Source organism: Heteronotia binoei, chromosome 1 (assembly GCF_032191835.1).
Source record: "Heteronotia binoei isolate CCM8104 ecotype False Entrance Well chromosome 1, APGP_CSIRO_Hbin_v1, whole genome shotgun sequence".
Classification (NCBI taxonomy): domain Eukaryota; kingdom Metazoa; phylum Chordata; class Lepidosauria; order Squamata; family Gekkonidae; genus Heteronotia; species Heteronotia binoei.
This window is the reverse complement of record NC_083223.1, coordinates 181,174,360-181,183,880: the sequence shown is the minus strand read 5'-3', so window position 1 is coordinate 181,183,880 and position 9,521 is coordinate 181,174,360. Positions and strand designations below refer to the sequence as shown.

At 45.9% G+C, this 9,521-nt stretch overlaps 1 protein-coding gene across 1 annotated transcript in view; it reads left to right on the top strand.

The window, feature by feature from the left end:
• The first annotated feature begins 2,367 nt into the window (after window positions 1-2,367).
• BTBD9 (BTB domain containing 9) overlaps window positions 2,368-9,521 on the top strand; it is a 376,375-nt gene continuing 369,221 nt past the window's right edge. Inside the window, exon 1 of the mRNA XM_060244929.1 lies at window positions 2,368-2,480. The gene's annotated coding sequence lies outside the window, so the exon portion shown is untranslated. The remainder of the gene's footprint in view (window positions 2,481-9,521) is intronic.

The following is a 9,521-nucleotide window of genomic DNA, read 5'->3' as shown; positions in this document are numbered from 1 at the left end:
CATCCACACATTGAGACTTCTAATTTGTGCCTGTCTCTCCTGCCTTGCACATGGAACAGGTAGCACTTCTGAGAAAGCTACCTTGGAGGTCCTGGCCTTAAGTCTCCCGCCTAGCAGCGTAAATTTTTCCTCCAGGACCTCACGACTGCATTTCCCCACATCGTTGGTGCCACTATGCACCACGACCACAGGCTCCTCCCCAGCACTGTCTATCAGCCTATCTACTATACGCGTAATGTCTGCTACCTTCGCACCAGGCAGGCAAGTCACCATATGGTCAGTACGCGGTTTCGCCACCCAGCTGTCTACTTGCCTAAGGATCAAATCATCAACTACCAACCCCCCCCTCTCCCCCTTCCCAGGGATGGTTCCTTGGCGCGAACGGATTCCCGCTCACCAACCAAAGAGGTCCCTTCTGAGGGCACATTTCCCTTATCCTCAGCACAGTGCCCTGTTCCCTCTTGACCCTCACGCTCTCTGGGAGCAACGGGGCTGCTACATTCAAAGTGGGGCTCATCTAACACGCCCCCAAGAGTCTTCCCCAAGTGCCTAACTGACTGTCTCTGCTTCTCCAGGGCAGTCACCTCGGTCTCAAGGGTACGAACTCGTTCCCTGAGAACCAGGAGCTCCTTGCATCGAGCACACACCCAAGACTTCTGTCCTTTGGGCAGAGTCATACATGTGACACTCAGTGCAAAACACTGGAAAGCCCTCACCCCCCTGCTGGCATTCTATCTTCATGAGATATATATATATATATATATATATATATATATATATATATATATATATATATATATATATATATATATATATATATATATATACAGTCCTCTTTAAATGCTTTTTGTTTAAGTGGCTCCCCTTCTGGGGGGTCAACTTACCTTATTGGGAGAACAAGGAAATCAGAGATCTGGGTTCCTGGTCCTTAGGGAGCCCCTAGTCGAAGAGCCACAGGCCAAGAGCCCTTTAGCTCTCTGGCAAGGCGCAGCTTAAAATGCAGAGGGTGGAGCAGAGGCACTCCTAAGCAATCAGCCGCAATCACTCTCAATATCTTTCACCTTTAGCCCACTCAACCAAACAAAGAGCAGTTCCCCAGCTATCACAACTCAGAATTTTAGGCAGCCCCACAAACCTCAGAATGAAGTCTTTCAAAACTCAGAAATTCTCAGCAACTTCTCCAGCTGTCTCAGCTATCAGAGCTGCTCTGCTCTGTTCTGCTCCTCTCAGACCTCTGTGAGATGTGCTCAGCCTTTGGCAAGGCGCAGCTTAAAAATGTGAATAAATGTGATAAAATGTGAATCCATTTTTCTATACAGTTTACTAATATAAAAGGAATTTTATGTGGCTTTGTGTAGCTATTTGGAACAAGGTGTTCACTTGCTTCAGAGCCTTATGCACAATTAACGATGCCAGCCATATAAAGGCTGATGAAACCTATTTAAGCGCTAAAATATGCAGTATTTTCACTCTTGCAAGTGGTCACTCACAACAGCTCATATAGTATTGGTAAATGTTACGTATGTATGGACCCATTTCATAAGTGATCAGCCTTCAACATTATGCCAGCCATATGGAGCATCTAAATATTTAAGTTGGCCATCCTGTGCAGTTACCTGAAAGTAAACCCAAGTGGGTAAAATGTGTGTATTTGTCTTCACCTGCCTGTTTTTACGATGAAATCTGTTTCAAAAGCAGTATATTAACTATCAGCCAGCTGAACAATCACATTCACGTTTCAAGAGTACAGTTCATCATATTGTTGAATTGTCTCGTGCCTTAGCTTTGTGGTGAACATCTGAAGGCTGAATACCTACTCCAAATTGTTGTAAACGTGTCACATGTGTAAACGCAGTAAGTCCAGCAGCACCTTTAAGACCAGCAAAGTTTTATTCAATGTATAAGCTTTCGTGTGTACACACGCACACTTATTCAGATTCAATGAAACGGGACGGCTTGGTGTGCCCGACCGACGAGGCAGAAAGCTGCGGCCGGTAAGGAACAATATGGGAACCGCGGCGGCGCTTGTGCAGTATAGCCAGCGCAGCTTTGCGCTGCCGGGCGGGCCCAATAACGGTCCTCTCTGTCCGCACGGAGGGTAGGGCCAGTGAGGAGGAACAGGCGCGGTAGGACTTTGTGCCGGGAGGAGCACAGCAGCGTCTCCTTTCCCTCCAGGCCGCTTCTTGGCACTCCATGAGGAGTGTGGTGTGTGATGGAAGGAGCCCCTTTGGCAGGGCCGTTTGGGTCCAGTAGCCCTCTGGTCTACTGAGCAAGTTCAGCTTTGGTTTTTACTCTGGCAGTGCTTTCTATGCTCTCATTTGCGCCCTACCATCAGCTCCGTCCAGCTCTCCCGTTGCGACGTACGTCAACACGCTGAGCAGCGGAGAACGCTGTTGCTAGGTGACGTCATCGCGCAGGTAGACGCATGAACGCGACAGCCGGCGGAGTGGGAGAGGGATCGTGGGAGAGCGCTGGAGCCGGTAAGTGGTGGATGATGTAGGGGAGGCGGGGTGGTCCTTCGGCACCTCGCATGCCGGGTCGCGCGCTTATTAATAAATTGGGGGATGGGCAGTTGTAACTACTTTTCTCGTGTTCGAAGCGCCTCCGCTGGCCTTCTCCCGCCTGCCTCGGATGTTTCTTTGGGCTTTGCGAAGGGGGGGGGGGTTCTGTTTGGCGGTCACTTAATGATCACGTGTGCATGGGTCACTCTATAGAATCATTTGGGGTGGGGGTGCGCCTTCTCAGGCGGCCAGAGCACCAGTTTGAAGTAACGGCCCTCTATGGCCTTTCAGCGTGCAGAGCCGAAGCTGTTGCCCTTTTGCAGCTTGCTGATGGGGAGGCTGCCCAAATTCAGTCCACAAGGAAAAAAAAACAAAGCTGCGGGATTTCGTTGCTCCTTTGAAGCCCTTGCCTCTGCAGGATACACTGCTTTGGAGCTCTGTGACTTTCCTCCGAATTAAACTTTAAGCTGCTGCTTTTATACACACCTTCCCCTGCTTCCTTTCTTGCCTTCCATTTTTTACCTTTTTCAGTCACTCTCTTCCAGGGCCAGATTGGCTATTACGGCCTCCAATAAAGTCCTGCCAAGCTGTGAAATAAAACCAGAAGTCCATTGGCACCTTAAAAGCTAACATTTATTGTTATGCAAGTCAGGTGGTTGACTTGCATGGGTGAGTCCTGTGGTAGCCACTACTAGGCCTGGCACATTGGCCCAAATTGCATGATAGTGAGTTGCTTGAGCTATTTGTGTGGTTCTTGCTGCTGGTCCGAGTTGTGCAAGTGAAGTGGTAGTCATTCACCAGAGCATGTTGTGTGGTGGCCTCCACTAGACCTGGCCAAGTTGTGCAAGTTGCATGGTAGTAGATGCCTGGGGATCTTGCATGGTGGCTGCTGCTGGACCTGGAAGTTGCTTAGTAGCAGGTTGCCACATAAGAACTGTGCAGTGGCTGCACTTGGCTCAGCTGAGTTCTGTGGCAGCAAGTCACCATGGTGAGTGGCTTGTTAATTACTGCTGTGGTTGGGTGGGTGGAGAGGACTGCTTTTAGAGATAAGAAAGAGATGAGATTAGATTTATACCCCGCCCTTTACTACCCGAAGGAGTCTCAGTGGTTTATGATCTCCTTTCCCTTCCCCTCAACAGTGAGTTTTGATTGCTTGCTGCCTTGGGGGACTTAAGTTAACTGGAAAGCTAATATCAAAATAAATAAATTGCTCTCCTTTATGTAAAATCAGTGTAATGTATCATATTCTTTTCAGATAGAGAAAGTTAGATATAAATGATTAGTTACATACAGTTAGATTCTGTAAGAATATTTACTTGTGTACTAAGTTCCAGAAAAGGCATTATGGGTGTATCTTTTGACAGAAGGATAATAAGTGTGTTGTGGGAACACTGACAAAGAAGCTCAGAGACCCTTAAGAGCGCCCAGATAAGGCCGAACAAGAATAATCTAGACGGGTAGCCAGACTTGCTTAATGTAAGGGTCACATAGAATAAACGTCAGATGTTTGAGTGCTGCAAGATATGAACAAATATTACACACGTTTTGTTAAAACTCTTACTACTTTATCTGCACAGAAAGATTATATATATATATATATACACATATATATACACATACTAGAAGGAGACTTTTTAAAAACAAAAGCTGGGAATAACTGTCAACATAAACTAAGCATAGGGAAGGATTAGGAAATTATTTCTTAGCACCAGTGGGAGAAGGAATATGCATGCTGCCCTTCTTGGCAGTGGTTGCAGTCAGGTCGCTCCGTCCACCCAGCTGGGAAGGGTGGGAATCCTGTGTGCATGATACTCACTTTTCTTCCTCAGCTCTTGAGCTCTCTTTCTGTGCTCTAGGTCTCTGGGCAACTGTTGTGGTGAAGGAGAAGAGCTTGCAAGCCTGCCTATGCCCCTTTTCTTTTCTACTTCACATACAGTGGAAATAGTCACCTACTTAAGGGTCAATGCACAGAGGCTGACTGATGTCCTGATGCTGTGCATGCTTACTTGAGTGTAAGCCTGCATTAATAATAATAATATATTTTACTTATATCCCACCCTCCCCGCCGAAGCAGGCTCATTAAGTTCCTCCTCAGCCTTGAGAGCTGCACAATATGTGTGAAAGAGCCACATATGGCTCCTGAGCTACAGTTTGGCCACCCCTATAGACAAACAAGTGATTGAAACTTTGAGCCAGGGTTTTTGCTTGTAACACATACTGCTTGTTGGACCCCTTATTACATCAATTGATGACTCTGACTAGAGTAAACACTGAATGGGAACCTCTGTGTTGAGCAGGTTAAAATTTGTATGAATAGACACATCTGCACTGTTAGCACAAATATATGGGTTCTGTGGCTTTATATAGAACAAAATATGATTCTTTAAAATGAAATAAAATCTTTAACTTCATATACTGGGGAGAGAGGTTGATGGCAGGGTGGATAAAATTAATGATTTAAAAATAAATTTTAAAAATTGGATTTTTTGATTTTAATCAGATTTTTAAAATTTAAATCAGAGTTTTGATTTAAGTTGGAATTTTTAAAACAAAAAAGCTTTCTGAGGAAAATCTAAAGATAGTTTTCTATTTAATATGCATTGCAGTCCAAAATAATAGTCATAAAAAAGGATTAGTTTTTAATTACGTAGCATAAGGCTGTATATTCATGCAATGTTTACATTTTTTGGTAAATGAATTTCATTAATCCATTCACAATGTTTACAGAGGTTTAGATTATTGGGCAGTTTTTCAGTCTGGAAGATACTATCACAGAGCTTGGTTTTACAGTCCTCAAACATGAATTTATGTCTGCAGAGACCACATACCTCTTATTCACTGCAAAAAATGTTATTTTAACATTACAGAGTTAAGAAACCTAAGTCCCATTGGTCCTCTGTAAATCAATGCATACTGTTATCTCTGAAGTGCTAAGTTTCAAGAAGTTCAATGAATATAAGATTGTTTGGGTAGAATAGGTCTGGATAAGGAAGAGATGTTAAGAGCGAAGTGTGAGGAGGGAGGGGCAGGCAGTACAAATGAAAGTGAAATTTTTCTGACTAGAATACTCCAGAAATCTTGAGATCTTTATGAGTGTATCCTCATGGAAGTGTAACCAAATACAAGAATACATATATATAATACATATGTAATGTTATTGTTTTAGTTAAATAAAACAATTTAAACTGTTATTGTTCATGATTATTTTTATCCTTCCGATAAAGTACAGCAGAAAAGTTGTTCAAATAGGAAAATTAGCCTGTTAAACTGGAGATAGCTCACCTTACAGTGATTTCATAATTATCTATATACAGTATTTTTCGCACCATAAGGGGCTCCGGAGGATAGGACGCACCTTCCTCCTGGGGGGTGATCCGCTGCCTCTTCCTCCGATCCGGCGCTTCCCCCGCGCCTGCTTGCCTGGCTCCATCTTTTTCAGGCAAGCACTGGGATCGCTCCACGTGGCCCCAGCGCTTCGCAAGTGCCGGCTGCGGAGGGGGTGGGTGCTTCCTACTTCCCTGTGTGCCTGCCTTCAGCTGTGATGTTTAAAGCAAGCGCTGGGATTGCTCCCTCCCCCCTCTGATCCCAGCGCTTGCTTTAAACATCACAGCTGAAGGCAGGAACACAGTCAAGTAGGAAGCACCCGCCCCCTCCGCAAACGCAGCGCTTTGCGAGCGCCGGCTGTGGCGAGGGCAGCGTGCTTTCTACTTCCCTGTGTGCCTGCCTTCAGCTGTGATGTTTAAAACAAGCGCTGGGATCAGAGGGGGGAGGGAGCCTGTGTTCCTGCCTTCAGCTGTGATGTTTAAAGCAAGTGCTGGGATTGCTCCCTCCCCCCTCCGATCCCAGCGCTTGCTTTAAACATCACAGCTGAAGGCAGGAACACAGGGAAGTAGGAAGCACCCTGCCCTCACCACAGCCGGCGCTCACAAAGTGCTGCGTTTGCGGAGGGGGCGTGTGCTTCCTACTTGCCTGTGTTCCTGCCTTCAGCTGTGATGTTTAAAGCAAGCGCTGGGATCGGAGGGGGGAGGGAGCGATCCCAGCGCTTGCTTTAAACATCACAGCTGAAGGCAGGGACACAGGCAAGTAGGAAGCACGCTGCCCCCTCCGCAGCCGGCACTTGCAAAGCTCTGGGGCCATGTGGAGCGATCCCAGCGGTTGCCTGAAGAAGATGGAGCCAGGCGTGGGGAAGCGCCGGATCGGAGGAAGAGGCAGCAGATCCCCCCCCCCCGAAGGTACGTACCTTCGGACTATTAAGACGCACACACTTTTCCCCCCACTTTTTTTTGGGGGGGGGGGAAGTGCGTCTTATAGTCCGAAAAATACGGTAACTAAAACTAACCTGAGAAGTTATTATACTACAATGAAATCTTCATTTGGGTAGTTAATATTAAGGCCAGCAAGAATTAGCCTTTATCATGATTTAAATCGAGTCTTATTGATTAGTGATTTAAATCATGATTTAAATCAACGACTTAAATTGAATCCACCCTGGTTGGTGGGATGCTAGAATTACCAGTATGTGAACAGAATGGCAGAAAATGTTTTAAAGATGCTCCATAGAATGGGAAATGATAGAAGTGAGCTGCTACTAGAAATTCAGGTGCAAACCATGTATGGAATTATGCCAGTGCACTAAAACAATAATTATAAGCAGGGCTTTTTTTGAGTCGGAACACCCCGGAATGCTGTTCCGGCTGGCCCGGGCAGCGTTCCAGCTGGTCCAGGCAGCATTCCGGCTGGGCCTCATCGACTTCCCCCACTGCCTGGTGGGGCTCAGAGAGGCCAGCCACACTTACGTGGGGGCCTCCCGACATCTGGGTGTCTGGTGGGGCTTGGGGAGGCCTGCCATGCTTGCGTGGGGGCCTCCCAGTATTCTGCTGTCCGGCAGGGCTCAGAGAGTCCTGCAGCGCTTGCTCGGGGGCCTCCCGATGTCGCGCTATCCAGCGGGGCTGGGGGAGGCCTGCTGCCCTTGCGCTGGGGTCTCCCCTGAAGTTTTCAGTGCTGTTAAAAATATAAGCCCTTAAGTTAAAGGAAGATTATGTGTTGCTGCTCAATTTTACCATATTTAGAATTCCTACTATTAGAACAGATCAGATTTAAAGACTTCAGATATATGAACACAATCATAGAATCATAGAGTTGGAAGGGACCTCTAGGGTCATCTTGTCCAACCCCTTGCACAGTGCAGGAAACTCACAAATACCTCCCCCTAAATTCACGGGATCTTCATTGCTGTCAGATGGCCATCTAATCTCTGTTTAAAAACCTCCAAGGAAGGAAAGCTCCCCACCTCCCAAGGAAGCCTGTTTCACTGAGGAATCGTTCTAACGGTCAGGAAGTTCTTCCTAATGTTGAGCCAGAAACTCTTTTGATTTAATTTCAACCCATTGGTTCTGGTCCTACGTTCCGGGGCCACAAAAAACAATTCCACATCATCCTCTATATGACAGCCCTTCAAGTACTTGAAGATGGTGATCATACAGAATGATAGAACATAATGGCATGCTTTGACATCCCAATCAGTTAGCTCATAGCTCTTAAAGCATGCAGACCAAAAGAGAGCTGTAATCATCTGACAGTCCTTCTGAAAAGTTGCAGTACTTCCTACTATTTGACACTTCAGGAGGATAAACAAAGATGATGCTACATCTTTTTGGCAATACTTCAAGCCGCTAAGGTTTTCTCTCTCTAAATAAGTGCAAGCAGGGCTTTTTCTGATGAATACAGCAGACATGAAGATTGCCCCAATGTTCATAAACATAAGAACATAAGAGAAGCCATGTTAAATCAGGCCAATGGCCCATCCAGTCCAACATTCTGTGTCACACAGCGGCCAAATATATATATATATATATATATATATATATATATACACACACACACACACACACACATACACACTGTGGCTAATAGCCACTGATGGACCTCTGCTCCATATTTTTATCTAACCCCCTCTTGAAGGTGGCCATGCTTGTGGCCGCCACCACCTCCTGTGGCAGTGAATTCCACATGTTAATCACCCTTTGGGTGAAGAAGTACTTCCTTTTATCCGTTTTAACCTGTCTGCTCAGCAATTTCATCGAATGCCCACGAGTTCTCGTATTGTGAGAAAGGGAGAAAAGTACTTCTTTCTCTACTTTCTCCATCCCATGCATTATCTTGTAAACCTCTATCATGTCACCCCTCAGTCGACGTTTCTCCAAGCTAAAGAGCCCTAAGCGTTTCAACCTTTCTTCATAGGGAAGGTGTTCCAGCCCTTTAATCATTCTAGTTGCCCTTTTCTGAACTTTCTCCAATGCTATAATATCCTTTTTGAGGTGCGGCGACCAGAACTGCACACAGTACTCCAAATGAGACCGCACCGTCGATTTATACAGGGGCATTATGATACTGGCTGATTTGTTTTCAATTCCCTTCCTAATAATTCCCAGCATGGCGTTGGCCTTTTTTATTGCAAACGCACACTGCCTTGACATTTTCAGTGAATTATCTACCACGACCCCAAGATCTCTCTCTTGGTCAGTCTCTGCCAGTTCACACCCCATCAACTTGTATTTGTAGCTGGGATTCTTGGCCCCAATGTGCATTACTTTGCACTTGGCCACATTGAACCGCATCTGCCACGTTGACGCCCACTCACCCAGCCTCAACAGATCCCTTTGGCGTTCCTCACAATCCTCTCTGGTTCTCACCACCCTGAACAATTTAGTGTCATCCGCAAATTTGGCCACTTCACTGCTCACTCCCAAACAGCATTGTCAAGCAGGAGAAATTAGGAGAGATGTTCTCACTTTTGCTTTATGTTCTCTGAACTGGATTGGGATCAGACAACAGAGTTTGGAAATGTCTCCTTTCTACATCTCTGCTATCCCTTTCACTACAGCCTGAGCCTTGACATCTCTGTCCCATCTTACCAAAAGCTATGCTAGACTGCCTAAACTCCAATAAGGGTCCAATGAGTTTGTGCCATAGTGGATTTTGCCTCCTTTCTACACAGTTTAGGAAATGTAACTACCATAA